This window comes from Prionailurus viverrinus, chromosome A3, assembly GCF_022837055.1.
Source record: "Prionailurus viverrinus isolate Anna chromosome A3, UM_Priviv_1.0, whole genome shotgun sequence".
Taxonomy (NCBI): Eukaryota; Metazoa; Chordata; class Mammalia; order Carnivora; family Felidae; genus Prionailurus; species Prionailurus viverrinus.
In genome coordinates, this window is record NC_062563.1 from 87,565,234 (window position 1) to 87,581,192 (window position 15,959).

A 15,959-nucleotide genomic window follows, 5' to 3' on the forward strand; every position below is an offset into this window, starting at 1 on the left:
CAGGTAATTAACTTATAAAATACAAACTAATGTGAAATCTAGCTCAAACCTTTATATGTCAACTACCTGATTCTTCTTTTAATCCAAAAGCTGGTTCCACACTAAAGAGGTGAGAATGCCAAAAGATGATTTACGTAATCCCCAAGATTATTTATGGCCTTAATCTTGAATTGCTTGCCCTCTCCTTTCTTACACTCCACCCACCATCCTGATTCTCTAAGTTTCTGACTTAATGATTCAGCTTCCTGTTTCATCTTTGCCTCACCTTATCCCTAAGGCCTTTTGTTTCTTTCCTTGCTGAGGATTGCATTCCACTCTCAGTTATTCTGCCATCAGCCACTCAAGAGTAAATAATCTGCCTACCCAGATCCCCAACTTTTATCCTCAGCACTCATGCTCCCTTCCATGGGCAAGTTCTCTGCCAGACCTACCCTGATTTTGTGAATATATCTGAGAAAGAGACAAATGTATTAGATGATTCATCCCAAGCATGTTAGATGGCTCATTCAAGAAAATACTGGAATCACCGAAGATGGAATAAGGAGAATGACAATGAGCTAGGGCCAAATGACTAGACCTTACTCTGACATTCTAAGGCACACTTCTTGGCCCTCAAGTACTACTCTGGGTACTCCTACCCAGCACCTCATCTCAAGAGACGCTTCCAGCCCACAGCAGTAGCACTAAGAATACATAGTAAGCAAGACCTAGGCCTTTGCCCAACAAAACTTACCATCTAGTAAGGGAGACAAATAATTACAGTATGTATAATTAAAGGTAATGCACGTAGAGCTGGAAGACTAAGGACAGTCATGGGGCACCGGGGTGGCTCAGTTAAGTGTACAAATCTTGATTTCAACTTAGGTCATGATTTCATGGTTCATGGGATCAAGCCCTGCATCAGACTCTGCACTGACACACAGTAGAGCCTGCTTGAGAGTCTCTATCCCTCTCTTTCAAAATAAACAAACATTAAAAAAAAAAAAAAAAGACAGTCAGGTGAAGTTACACCTAAGCTGAAACTTGAAGGATGAATAGGAGATACCCAGGCAGTGGCAGAGCACTTGAGGAAAAGTGATCCTTTTTTCTTTTTTAAAGTTTATTTACTTTGAGAAGAAGCAACGGTGAGCAGGTGAGGGGCAGAGAGAGAATCAGAAGCAAGCTCTGAGCACTGTCAGCGTGGAGCCCAACATGAGCTTGATTTCACAAACCAAGAGATCATGACCTGAGCTGAAATCAAAACTGTCACTTAACCTGAGCCACTTGGGCACCCTGAGGAAAAGTGTTCTAAGTAAAGGGAACATAATATAAAAAATTCTTGCAGCAAGAAAACACATCTGAAGAGATGGGGGGGGGGGGGGGGGTAGGGAAGCCAAAGTAGAAGGTGTTCTGAAGCAAATGATGCTGGGGAGACCAAAAAGGGACTCCTGAGACGTGGGAAGTTGTTTTGTAATTCACTTAACAAGTATTCACTGAGTGCCTACAACGTGCCAGGCATTGTTCTAGGCATTAGGAAGAGAACAGCGAATAAAACAAACAATACCCTCATTCTCAGGAAATTCTTTTTTTTTTAATATAAATGTATTGTCAAGTTAGCTAACATACAGTGTATACAGTGTATTCTTGGCTTCAGGAGTAGATTCCCATGATCCATCACTTACATACAACACCCAGTTCTTATCCCAACAAGTGTCCTCCTCAATGCCCATCACCCATTTTCCCTGTTCCACCAACCCCACACCCCCATCAACCCTCAGTTTGTTCTCTGTATTGAAGAGTCTCTTATGAAATGCCTTCCTCTCTGTTTGTAACTGTTTTTTTTTCTTCCCTTCCCCCATGGTCTTCTGTTAAATTTCTCAAATTCCACATATGAATGAAAACATGTATCTGTCTTTCTCAGAGAATTTAATTCTAATTGAAGGAGACTAGGGATGCCTGGCTGGCTCAGTAGAACATGCAACCTTTGATCTCAGGGTCATGAGCTCAAGTCCCATACTGGGTGTGGAGCCTACTTTAAAAAAAAAAAATTAAATAAAAAAAATTAATTGAAGGAGATTATAAACAAATACGTGAATAAGACAGAAAAATAACGTATTAATAAGTGTTATGCAAAGATTAAAAAAGGTGATGTGATAGAAAGAATAGGTATGGCTACTTTGGAATAATTAGGTGGTCAGGGGAAGGCCTCTCTGAGAAGATGACATTTAGAAACAGGTATATCGAAACAACAAACAAACAAAAAAACAAACAACCATGCAAAGACCAAGGAAAAAGCATTCCAGATGGGGGTGACAGTACATGTAAAAGCCCAATGGCAAAATCACCGAAGTTTTTTTAAGCAGGAAAGTTAGACCATGATCATTTGTATATATTATAAAGATCACTCTGGCTACAATGTGCAGAATGAAACAGAGGTAGGGAAGGATAAAATCAAGACTGGAGGTAGATATGAGAATAGATTATGTACACTAAGATGAGAAGACCCCAACAACAACGGTGACGATGATGATGACAATAATCAATATTCACATAGCACTTACTGGGTGCCAATCCATTGTTCCAAGCATTTTATGTGTGTTAATTTACTTAGTACTCACAAATACTCAATTTTATAAATCAGAAAACTAAGGGACAAAGTACCCACAATGAAGAAGGAAAGAAAGCAACTGGATCCAAGAAATAATGGGGAGGAAAAGTCCTAGTGACAGGCTGGTTGCTGGCTGTACGAGGAGAAGGGAATGACTACCAGGCTTTGGGCCTATCAAGAGTGTGCTACTTACATGTGATGAGGACAATGGATGACGAGCAAGTGGGGAAGAGCAGGAGGCTGCATTTTGCCGAGTATGCAAAACATCCTTTTGATGTTGTCTACATGAGCAGTTGGATACTGTGGTCCATAGAAAGATCTGGGCATCATCCAAGTGTAGATGGTTAAGTGGAGCTGTCAGAGAAGTTAAGATCACCTAGGAAGAGTATGAGGAAAAAGAAAAAAGAAGCCATAGGAAAGAAGGCTAACATTTAAAACACAACAAGAATCATTTATAGCATCAAAATGGAAATACCTTAATGTCTCTCAATAGGAAAGTAGCTATACACAGTGTATCTATTATACAAAAAAACTACACAGTAGCCAAAATAAAGGAGAAGTTATCTTTATGTATCAACATGAAATATTATCAAGGTACATTACTGAATCAAAGAAATACTGAAATAATACGTAAAATGTGACCCCATTTGTATAAACACAAAAATAACTCTTTTTCTGGGTTCATACACATGTATGTAAACACAAAGAAAAAAGTCTGGAAGTTACATTTCAAACACTAACAAGGTTACCACCTTTGAGGAATACAAAAATAAGTGAAATGAGAATGGGAGGAGAACAAGAGAATTCAAAATGTCTACTGATTTTCATTTTTTTTAGATTATATTACTATATTCCCTATAAAATTAAAGATCAATTTTTCAAAAATAATGGGGATCTCAGGGTGCCTGTCTGGCTCAGTCAGTAGAGCAGGTGACTCTTTTTTTGTTTTGTTTTGTTTTAAAGAGAGAAAGGGACAGGGTGCGCAGCAGGGGAGAGGAGCAGAGACAGAGCATGTGACTCTTGATCTCAGGGTTGTGAGTTTGAGCCCCACACTGGGCATAGAGCTTACTTAAAAATAATAATCATGGGAATCTCTGTTATCTTCCCCTCAATTTTTCTGTGAACCTAAAACTGTTATAAAAAAACTTAATTTGTAAAAATTTTTTTATTTTTATTTATTTTGAGAGAGCACAGGTGTGCAGAAGTGGGAGAGGGGAAGAAAGAGAGGGAGACAAGGAGACAGAGAATCCCAAGCAGGCTCTGCACTGTCAGCATGAAGCCTGACGCAGGGCTCAAATCAACAAACTGCGAGCTCACGACCCAAGCTGAAATCAAGAGTCCGACATCCAACTGACTGAGCCACCCAGGCGCCCCTTAATTTTTTTTCAAATGAGCAGAAGAGGGAACCTACAAAGGATGTCCTTTGCTTCAGATGCTAAATTTTCTCTGTCCCTTCCACCCCAGATGGCTCTGGTGTTCAGATCTTACAGTTTCCCATCTGCCCACATCTGAGATGTTAACACCAAGCTCCCTAATTCCACCGTCTACCCTGAGTCACTAGACCCAGGCCAAACCTGACCACCAATCCCCTAGCCTGGGCCAGAGTCCCAGGAGGAGAGGTCAAACACTAAAATTTTAAACAAACATGGGAGAATGAGGGGCACCTGACTGGCTCAGTCAGTAGAGCATATAACTCTTGATTTGGGGTTTGTGAGTTTGAGCCCCACGTTGAATACAGATGCTAACTGTACTCAAGGACAAGGATCAGGTAACCTTGCTGGCCAGCAGAAGTCTCAAAGGGGGAAAAGTATTTGAAAGTCTGGAAGCAGTTTTGCAGTGCTATGTGGCTGGGGGACAGTCAGGTAAAATCAGGGGAAGTGGTATGGGGTGAGTTACAGAAAGAGCCAGTACCACTTATAAAGATTCCAAGCAAAGTGCTATAGCATCATGGAAACTAGTTTCACAACAAAGGGAAAAGGGGAAGCTAAATTCTGTGAAGGGGTTGGGGCAGGGCATGTGTGTCTAGGGGTATCTAGAGGAGACACTTCACATCAAAGCAGCAATTCCAGGAGGCACAGTATAAACATTTAGAAGCTGGAGCAGCAGAAAGAGGCCAAGGACTTGGCTCCTTCCTGAAAAGAATGGGGTTCTAAAAATGAGGAGAAAAGACACTGAAATAAAACAATGTCTTTCCTTCTGTAGTAACCTAAGGCAGAGAGATCATGGCAGATCTCTGGTGACTGTACTCTTAAGTTTCAAGTGTCTGAGGATGAAAGACAACATATTTGGTCTACATGTTTTCCTGGTTACCCAAAGAAATGGCACTACCTGGGCCCTACCCAACAGGTGATTCACCATCAATTAGTCTATATCACAGCCTGCTGAGCCTTACACTTCACACAGTCACATACCAGACTCTAGAAAAAAAACAACCTGGTATGAGCTGTCAAAGTTCTCTCAGTACCTGACCTCACCCGGTGGGGTAGGTTTCATTTCAAAACTGAAAGGGACTGAGGGCTGGGGAAATCCAAAGATCAACAGAGCCAGGGACAGGTGGTTCCCAGCAGAAAAGGGTCCCAGGCTGGAACTCAAAACAGAAACCAGACCACTGATAAGACACAATTTATGATGTCTGTCTCCAAGCCTTCAGATACTCATATGTTTTCCAATATTTACAATAGGGCATGACCATACTTACCCAACTCCTGACAATTAAGTATCTAGTTATCCAAGTGTTCAATAAACTTCCTGGCTTTATCAAGTCTTTCTCCCTTGCAAAACTAGCTTTATTAAGTTTTAGCGCTCTGGGTTAACTCCAGTAACTGGGATACCTTATGAATTTTATAGTTCTTCAAATGGGTCACATTTTTATTTATTTATTTTGAGAAAGTCTCAGAGAGAGAGAGCTTGCAAGCATGAGTGGGGAGGGGAAGAAAGGAGAAAAAGGAAGAATCCCAAGCAGGCTCCACACCATCATTGCAGAGCCAGAAACATGGCTCAAACCCACAAAACGTGAGATCATGACCTAAATTGAGATCAAGAGTCAGATACTTAACCAACTGAGCCACCCAGGAGCCCCCAAATGGGCCACATTTTAATCATAATTAATTTTATCATCTCTTTGTCCTTCTTCATGTCCCCACGGACCCTCAGCAAAATTCGTGTCTCACTAAAAAATTTCCCAAGTTTTTCATGTTGGCCCTCTCAACAGAGCAATATTCAGTACAATGAAAATATAGGTCATCAAAGAAGTCAAGTTATTTGCTTGAAGTTCATTTTTAACTAGCTGAGTGACCTTGAGTAAGTCACCTTTCTGGACAGTTTCTTCTTCTGTGAAGGTTGGAAACAGATGGAAACTTCCTTGAGTTAAGAAAAGACTTAAGTTTTTAGATCTAAAAAAGGTTAACAAGGGGCAAGCAGAGTTACTTTAAAAAGAAACACACCCAAAGCACTGAAGACAGAAGAAAGCTGCATGTAGACTTTGTAGTGGCTAGAACTACTATTTGAGAATCCTAAACCAAGCCAAGACATCATTCCTACATTATGGTAAAATACAGGAGCACCTGGCTGGCTCAGTTGGTAGAACATGAGACTTTTGATCTCAGGGCTATAAGTTTGAGCCCCACGTTGGGTAGAGATTACTTAAAAATAAAACCTTTGAAATATACATATACATAATTGGGCACAAAAGAACCTTGAAAGTACCACCCGGGCCCCTTTTCCAAGATCACTCAGAGAAAGAAGTACCCTATTCAAATTAATATTTAAAACTGGAATAAAGCTGGGAAAGACAAAGTATACACAAGACATGTTTCCCCTCCCCCTATCCCCAAAAGACCTTTTAATAAGGTTGTACCAAATGACTTCTGATGGCCTTTCCAACTACAATCTAAAACTGTCCTGTATACAACTGCCCCTGGAAGTCTGGGTTTGTGAGTTGTTCATCACCTAGTGGCCTGATGAAGTAAATGCAATTTTGTCAAATGCCCGGATAAACTTCCAGCCATTTTGTGAGCTCTAACAGTGTGTACAGGGCAACAGTCTAATGGACATTAGATTACAAGAGTAGGAAACTGCAAACCCTTCAGACTCATATACTATTGTAGAGACTCAGCTCACCATTTATTCGTTGTCCAAAGATGTGGAAAGAGCCCATACTTTGTGCCTAACCATAAGAAATGAAGCACAGATCTGTTGCAAGGCTGCACTTGCAAAGCAATAAAAAACAGAGACTGCTTTGTGCAGACCAATCCAAACTGAAAGCAAGTTTAGATGCTATGAGAAAACTACAAATGACTTATAAATAGGAAAAGGGTCTTCAAACATTAACAAGATTGGCATATGGAAGATGGATCATAATTATCCTAAATGGTTCCAGAAGACAGGCCTAAAACTGGTAAGTCATCTCAATTAGATTTAATTTCAAAACAAGAAATAATCTCTTACCCAAGAGAACAAGTCACATATAATGGGATTCCTCAAGAAGTAATGAGCTAGCTCCCCAGCAATGGAAGTATTCAAAAAGAACTTGGGTGATCATCTGTCAGGGGGATGATGGAAAGCGTTCCTGTAACCAGATGGCAGACAGTAGGCAAGGAGATTGACTATGGTAAAGGCTCTTTCCAACTCCAAGAGTCTACTATTCTAAAGAAAACAAAAACAGGGGCACTGGGTAGCTCAGCTGGTTAAGTGTCCAATTTGATTTCGGCTCAGGTCATGATCTCACAGTTCGTGAGTTCAAGCCCCACAATGGGATTCTCTCTCTACCCTCTCACTCTACCCCTACCCTGCTCACACTCTCTACCAAAATAAATAAACTTAAAAAAAACTTTTTAAAGAAAAAACAAAACAAAACACCACCAATAAATAAAGAGTCCTCCCTTTGCTTTTTTTTTTTTTAAGTTCCTACCAGGCAGTACAACATAGTGGGTTGAATACCACTTTCCACTTGAGTAACTATGGACAAATTACTTAACTCTATTTGCCTCACTTTCATTAACTGTAAATTTAAAATAGTACTTACCTCATAAGATTACAATAAAAATTTAAATAACAAACTCCTGTTAAATACTAATATATAGAAGTGTATCAAACTGGGAGCATGAAAAGGAAAGGTGGGGGGGGGGTGGAAAGTGAAACCTAAATGTGCTGCTTGTTTTAGTTATCTGTAGCCAACTCTTAACCAAAGCATTCCTGACTGTTGCTGGCCAGAGGCTAGGTTCCCTAGGCAACCACCCTCAAAAAAGAGCCCAGACCTACCTTCTTCAGGAAAGCAATGTTCTCTGTCCTAAAATCTGGCATCTTCCCTTACACAAAGCAGACTCCCTAAAACCTCACAAATACCACCACTCCAAAATCAAGGAGTTGAGCAGGTGTTATTCTCCTCACTTCATATGGTCAATCAGAACATTAAGAGTTAGAAGGGATCTCAGAGACCATCTAGAGTGACCCTTTTGTTTAATGAATGAGGACAATGAGGCTAAGAAAAGTGAAGTCCTGGATGTGGCAAGTTGGTGACAAGGTTAGGACAAGATCACAGGCCTCCTTATTTCTAGCCCACTAGTCAAAATCTTCCCATTTTTCAGATGGGAAAAATAGGACTGGACCTACTAAGCCACCTACCATATACTATATACTTTACGCAGGAAAGAATAGAAACAATAGAGTGTAGAGATCAAGAATGTGGACTCTAGAGTCAGACTGTGTATTCAAATCCCAGCTCCACCACACACACTATGTGAGTTTAAGCAAGTTTCCTAATCTCTCTGTTTCTATAAAATAGGGTTAGGAGTGACTACCTCATACGGTTACATTAAGGACTAGATGAGATAATCTATGTCAAATGCATGCCACATAAAGTGCTCAATGTAGGGGCTCCTGGCTGGCCCAGTTGGGAGGGGATGCAACTTTTGATCTCGGGGTTGTGAGTTCGAGCTCCATGTTGGGTGCAGAGATTACTTAAAAATAAAATATTTACTGGGTGCCTGGGTGGCTCAGTCAGTTGAGCACCCAACTCTTGGTTTTGGCTCCGGTCATGATCCCAAGGTTATGGGACTGAGCCCCGAGTTGGGCTGTGTACTGAGCGTGGAGTCTCTGAGATTCTCTCTCTCCGTCTGCTCCCTTCCCTGACTCGCACAAAAGAAAGAAAGAGAGAGAGAGAGAGAGAGAGAGAGAGAGAGAGAAAGAATTTTAAAAATAAATGAATAAAATAAAAAATAAAGTGCTTGATATATACACTGCTCAGCTTCTCATCATTACCAGTTGTATAAGGAGTAACAATCATAATAACAAAAGACACTAGACAAGCTCCTACTTAGGTCCAAGAGCAGTGGGTAAGATACAGGTGTTTATTCAGCTCCATTTCCTGGCCCCAGCCAGGGAACACTCAACCCCTCAGCAGACCATAAATAACCCATCACTCATTCATTTGTTTGGATCTAGGGAACAATCACTTCAGAGAATAACCAGTACATGCTACAGTGTTAAGAACACAGATAAAGGGGTCCCTGGGTGGCTCAGTTGGTTAAGTGTCTGACTTCAGTTCAGGTCATGATCTCATAGTTCATGAGTTCAAGCCCTGCTTCAGGCTCTGTGCAGAGCCTGAAGTTGCTTCAGATTCTGTGTCTCCCTCTCTCTCTTCCCCTCCCCTGCCCTCGCTCTCTCAAAAAATAAATTTAAAATGTTAAAAAAAAAAAAAAAAAGAGCACAAATAAAGCTTCCATAGGTCTGAACCCAAGTGTGACCTTTAGATCTATGTTCACCTCAAGTTGGACAAAATGTGGTTCTTGTCCAGGCTCTCGCCCTCAATCCATAATGGCGGTACGATGTAATGGTTAAGAAACAAGAGCGCTGAATGGGGTGCCTGGCTGGATCAGTCAGTGGCATGCAACTCCTGATCTCAAAGTTGTAAGTTCAAGCCCCATGTGGAGCCTATTTAAGGAAGGAAAGAAGGAAGGAAGGAAGGAAGGAAGGAAGGAAGGAAGGGCAATGGAGTTTGACTTCCCAGGCACAAATTACTGTTCTGTCATTTATATTTGCTGTGTCACTAAGGCAAATTAACTTCCCTCTTTCTAAGCCTCTGTTTCTTCATCTACTTTTATTACAATAAAATTTGGTGAGCACTTTCTATATGCCAAGTACTGTGCTTTACAGGGCTTACATCATTTAATCGTTACAACCTCATGAAGCAGTTACTATTATCATCTTCATCTTACAGAAGAGGAAGAAGAGGCAGTTTTCTCACTCAAGACCACACAGCTAGTTACTGGCAAAGCTGTGAAGTGAGTATAGAAAGTTTGACCCCAGAGTCTATGCTTTTTACTCCTACACTGCTGTACTTCTCAAGGCACCAGACTTCATGTGGTTGCTATGCTGTTAAAATAAGAGAATCTACATAAAGTGCCTGGTTCATCAGTTAGACACTACTATTATTGCTGTTGTTATCATCATCAATCCCTTTGAGCCTCTTCAAATAGTACTTCCTGAACTCCAACTTCACCTAAAAGGAAATGGTTGTTTGCCTATGTAGACACCAGCTCACCATGCAGCCTGGGGTGGGGTTCTAGTATTTCACTGCCCTTCTGTAATACAAAAGTAATTACCTGAGTAGAAACACAAGGAAATATTTTCTAAAAACCTGTTACCCCGTAAAAAAACAATATATTAATGTATTTTTTTAAATAATCTTTTTTTTTTTTTTTTAACGTTTAATCCTAAAGCCCAAATCCAGGACCCTAACATCTTTGTTTTTAAAAATAAAATCTTGGGGCGCCTGGGTGGCGCAGTCGGTTAAGCGTCCGACTTCAGCCAGGTCACGATCTCACGGTCCGGGAGTTCGAGCCCCGCGTCAGGCTCTGGGCTGATGGCTCAGAGCCTGGAGCCTGTTTCCGATTCTGTGTCTCCCTCTCTCTCTGCCCCTCCCCCGTTCATGCTCTGTCTCTCTCTGTCCCAAAAATAAATAAACGTTGAAAAAAATAAAATAAAATAAAATAAAATAAAATAAAATAAAATAAAATAAAATAAAATAAAATCTTTATGGGGCTCCTGGGTGATTCAGTTAAGCAACCAACTCTTGGTTTCGGCTCAGGTCACGATCCCACGGTTTGTGAGATAAAGCCCCACGTCGAGCCCTGTGCTGACAGCGTGGAGCCTGCTTGGGATTTTCTTGTCTCCCTCTCTACTCTTCCCCTGCTCACGCTCACACTCTCTCTCTCTCAAAATAAACAAACATTTAAAAATGTATATTAAATGGGGCGCCTGGGTGGCGCAGTCGGTTAAGCGTCCGACTTCAGCCAGGTCACGATCTCGCGGTCCGTGAGTTCGAGCCCCGTGTCGGGCTCTGGGCTGATGGCTCAGAGCCTGGAGCCTGTTTCCAATTCTGTGTCTCCCTCTCTCTCTGCCCCTCCCCCGTTCATGCTCTGTGTCTCTCTCTGTCCCAAAAATAAATAAACATTGAAAAAAAAAAATTTTTTTTTAAATAAAAATATATATTAAAAAAAATCTTCACTACTCTCGGTAGAAATGAAACATAAGCATATTAAAAAGTTTTTTGGGGGTTCCTGAGTAGCTCAGCTGGTTAAGCATCTGACTTTGGCTAAGGTCACGATCTCACAGTTTGTGAGTTCGAGCCCCACATCGGGCTCACTGCTGTCAACGCAGAGGCCTCTTCGGATCCTCTGTCCCCCTCTCTCTCTCGGCTCTCTGCCCCTCCCAAGCTCACACTCTCTAAATAAATAAACATAAAGAAAAAAAATTTTTTTTTTCAGTGGCACCTGGGTGGCTCAGTTGGTTAAGCATCTGACTCCTGATTTCGGCTCAGGTCATATTCTCACAGTTTGTGAGTTCAAACCCTGCATCGAGCTCTGTGATGATAGTATAGGGCCTGCTTCGGATTCTCTCTCTCCCTCTCTCTCTGCCCCTCCTCCACTAGCACACACTCTCTCTCCCTCTCTCTCAAAATAAATAAATAAACTTTAGGGACACCTGGGTGACTCAGTCAGTTAAGTGTCTGACTTCAGCTCAGGTCATGATCTCACCATTCACGGGTTCAAGCCCCACATCAGGCTCTGTGCTGACAACTCAGGGCCTGGAGCCTGCTTCAGATTCTGTCTTCCTCTCTCTGTTCCTCCCCTGCTCTCTCAAAAATAAATAAAAGATTAAAAAAAATTAAATAAACTTTTTAAAAATACTTTATAAAAAAAAAGGAAATTCTTCTCTCTTTTCCTTCTCTACTGCCCCACTCTCAAAATCAGTATTTACTCATTTCATCCTCATAAGAAGACAGACTGATGTCGGGGTGCCTGGGTGGTTCAGTCGGTTGGGCGTCTGACTTTAGCTCAGGTCATGATCTCGCGGTTTGTGAGTTCGAGCCCCACATTGGGTTCTGTGCTGGCAGCTCAGAGCCTGAAGCCTGCTTCGGATTTTGTGTCTCCCTCTCTGTTCCTCCCCCACTCGCATGCTGTCTCTCTGTCTCTCAAAAATAAAGATTAAAAAAAAATTTTTTTTTTTTAAAAGAAGAAAGACTGATGTCATTTATCATTATCTCCATTTGACAAGTGCAGAAACTGAGGTTCTGAGAGGTTCAAGACCAAACAGTTAGTACATCGATGACCACAGTTTCTGGAAAAGAACTTTCAGATATGGAGGAAGGTAAAGATAGTAAACTCCTTCACTTATCTTGAAAAAAGTGGCTGTGACAGAGGTTCCTAGAAGATATCTAAAAAGAACCAAGACTGATAGCAGGATTTTAAAGAATCTCCTGCCCCAAAAAGACAAAACTAAACAGAAATTATAATCCAAAAAGCCAGTAATGCAGTGAGCTATCAGCAATCCTGCCCTCCCAGAACCAGTACAAATTATTGATAAGCCTGATAAAGCAAGACTTCACCTCTGAAGAGATCCATACCCTTGCACACTAGTCCCTACCTCCACCTCCCCAATTCCAAAATGATGTAACACTTTATCCTGTTAGAGAACACAGTACTGTTCAGGTCAAAATAAGCATATTTTAGACTGAGCAACTTGAGGGCAGGAACAATATATTACTTATACATATCTTTCCCTCATTATCTGGTACACAATCCCCTATACATTCAATACGTTTTTGTTTAAAATCTGAATAAATGTATTCATTCAACTGCAATGTGCTAGACACTATTCTAGGAGATGGCAATATAGCAACAAGCAAAACAAAGTCCTAGTCATCAGGAAATTTACATTCCAGTGGCAGGTGACAAATAATAAACAGACTATAGTAGAGAGAGTCCCCAGTACAGTGCTTGGCACATAGTAGGCATCCCTCAAGAAATATGTGAAGAATGAATGAATGAATAGTACCTCAAACAGTGATAAGTTCTGTGGAGAAAAATACAGCAGGAAAAGGGAAGAAGGAATGAAGGGGGCAGGAGATGGCTTTTACTTTAAATAGGATGGTCAAGGAATGTTTCACAAACTAGGTGACAAGAGCAGAAACCTGAAGGAGGTAAGGGAGAAGACCATACTGGTAACTGGAAGAAGTATTCCAGGCAAAGAACACCACTAAGAAGTTCAAGGCTTGGCATGCTGGAGCAACGGCAAGGAGACCAATGTGTCCAGAGCACAAGGAGAAAGTGATAAAAGATGAGGTCAGAGCAGCTGGGGGAGCACTGAATATGCTATGTGGCCTCTTAGATCACTGTAAGAACTTTAATTTTTAACATGGGTGGGACCCAGTGAATAGTTTTCAGCAGAGGAGTGGAATGATTTGATATAAACTTAACAAAACGACTCTGGTCACTGTTCAGATTAGACTGAGGGAAGACAATTTAGAAGGCTATTCTAAAAGTAGCAGGGGAGGTGGTGAGAAGTGTTCAAATCCTGGATGTTTTTTAAGGTAGAGCTCATAGGACCTACTAGTAGATTAGGTGAAGAGAGCAAGAAAAGGAAGAGAGTCAAGGGAGAGTCCTCCATATGTTCAATACAACTGAAACTAAAATGGGGAAGAATTGGCAGAGGTACATGTTTGAGAAGAGAAGTTCCAGAATTAATTTGCTGAATACATTAAGCTCAAGAAGCTATTAAATAACCAAGTGGAGATGATATCTTGTAGGCAGTTGGATATGAGTCTTGAGTTCAAGGGAAGACATCCAAGCTAGTACTATACACTTGAGAGCTGTCAGGGTATAAATGGTATTTGAGGTCTTGAAAGAGAGCACCTAGGGAATGAGTATGAACAGAGAAGGGATGCAAGGACTAATCTGAGTACTCCTTCATTAGAGGCTGAGGAGATAAGGAGGAATCAGCCAAAAGGTGGGGGGGTGAGAAGGAGGGTCTGGTGAGGAGGGGGGAAACCAACAGAGTGGCATCCTGGAAGTCAAACGAAACTAATGTGCAAGGAGGGAGTTTCAGGTGCTACAGGGTCAAGAAGATGACTGAGAAATGACCACTGAATCTGTGTGCTATTTTCCAAGCATGTTCTTCCCTACTCTACATATAGTACTTTTTTTCTTTTACTCCAGGTAAAATCCCAGTATTGTCCAATGAATACACATAAGGTTTTTATTTAATGCAGCTATATCCATGTCCACAACAGATTTTACATAGGGAATAATGTTAAATGCTTTGTCTGGTTGAATTAACTAACAATGTTCCCTAAGTCTTGTTTGTGCTCAGTAGGTGAGATCAGAAAAATGAACTTTAGGGGCACCTGGGTGGCTCGGTTGGTTAAGCGTCTGACTTTGGATCAGGTCATGATCTTGCGGTTCGTGAGTTCAAGTCCTGTATCCAGCTCTGTGCTAACAGCTCGGAGCCTGGAGCCTGCTTCAGATTCTATGTCTCCCTGTCTCTCTTCTGCCCCTCCCCTGCTCCTGTTCTGTCTCTCTCTGTCTCAAAAATAAATAAACATTAAAAAAAAAAAAAGAGCTTTTTAAATGTATTTCTTTTGTTCTGCCATAAAGTAGCAATTATTCTTGAAATCCTTTCCCTCCCCCCTAACTCAAAGATCCTAACCAACTAAACAAAGACCCTAAACTTCCACACATACACCTCTTTAAAAACAAAGCAGAATACAATCAAATCCAAAAGTTGGATAAGAAAGGGATATGCTGGGGCACTTGGCTGGCTCAGTCAATGGTGCATGCGACTCTTGATCTCAGGGGTTGTAAGTCTGAGCTCCACATTGGGTACAGAGATTAGTTAAAAATAAAATCCTAAAGAAAAAAAGAATGGTGGGGCGGGGGGGATATGCTATGCCTTGCACCTTCTTTCCTTTATTGCACAGAAGTTTAATAACCATTTGCTAATTCAAAGACTGTGCTTTATTTACATTTTCTTCTTACAATCTATAGACCAGAAGTACAATTTGTGATAGCTTCATCTTTTACAAAAAAAAATTTTTTTAATATTTGAAAGAGAGCGAGCAAGCAGGGGACAGAGAGACAGGGAGACATAGAATCTGAAGTAGGCTCCAGGCTCTGAGCTGTCGGCATGGAGCATGACACGGGGCTTGAACCCACAGACTGTGAGATCATGACCTGAGCAGGAAGTCAGACGCTTAACTAAGCCATCCAGATGTCCCTCTGATACCTTCATCTTAAAAGAGAATCCTGCTACAAAATAAGGATTTAGACTTTTTGTGCTCTAGTAAGCATAATCAAGTCTCAATAATGTACACTTCTTTTTTTTTTTTTTTAATTTTTTTTTTCAACGTTTATTTATTTTTGGGACAGAGAGAGACAGAGCATGAACGGGGGAGGGGCAGAGAGAGAGGGAGACACAGAATCGGAAACAGGCTCCAGGCTCTGAGCCATCAGCCCAGAGCCCTACGGGGGGCTCGAACTCACGGACTGCGAGATCGTGACCTGGCCGAAGTCGGACGCTTAACCGACTGCGCCACCCAGGCGCCCCAATAATGTACACTTCTAAAGCAGTACAACAATCACGAAAAACTGGATCATGCAAACATCCTTCATACCTTCCTGAAGTGGCTTCAACTTCTGAACGGACTGCATACTCTCTGCCTTTGGGCTTTTGCTTCCCTGCCTGGAGTTAACTCTTTCCTGCCCTCCACCTTGTAATCTGCCAACTTGGGACTCAGCCTAAATGTCACCTTCGCTAGGCAGTCATTCTGGATCCCCTCCAAGGCTGAATCAAGGGCCTTCTTCTAAGCCCGTAGCATCCTCTGCTTACTTATATCCTAATACCTTAACGTATTGTACTGCAAATCTGTTTACTTGTCAGTGTCCCTTTCCAGATCATAAACATCTTGAAGGCAAGAACAGGATCTCATTCATTTTTATATCTTTAGTATCTGGGACATATCAAGCAATCCATAAGTATTTGCTGACTGGGGTGCCTGGCTGGCTCAGTTGGTAGAGCATGCAACTCTTGATCTTGG

At 41.4% G+C, this 15,959-nt stretch overlaps 1 long non-coding RNA gene across 17 annotated transcripts in view; it reads right to left on the reverse strand.

Moving 5' to 3' along the window:
• LOC125162307 (uncharacterized) overlaps window positions 1–15,959 on the reverse strand; it is a 128,867-nt gene that overhangs the window by 106,215 nt on the left and 6,693 nt on the right. For 16 of the 17 annotated variants that reach the window (XR_007150968.1, XR_007150976.1, XR_007150979.1 and 13 more), the window contains one exon: window positions 2,781–2,963. This is a non-coding gene — a long non-coding RNA (uncharacterized LOC125162307). Of the gene's footprint in view, window positions 1–2,780; window positions 2,964–7,033; window positions 7,155–15,959 lie in introns of all 17 variants that reach the window. The other variant, XR_007150967.1, reaches the window with a different exon arrangement.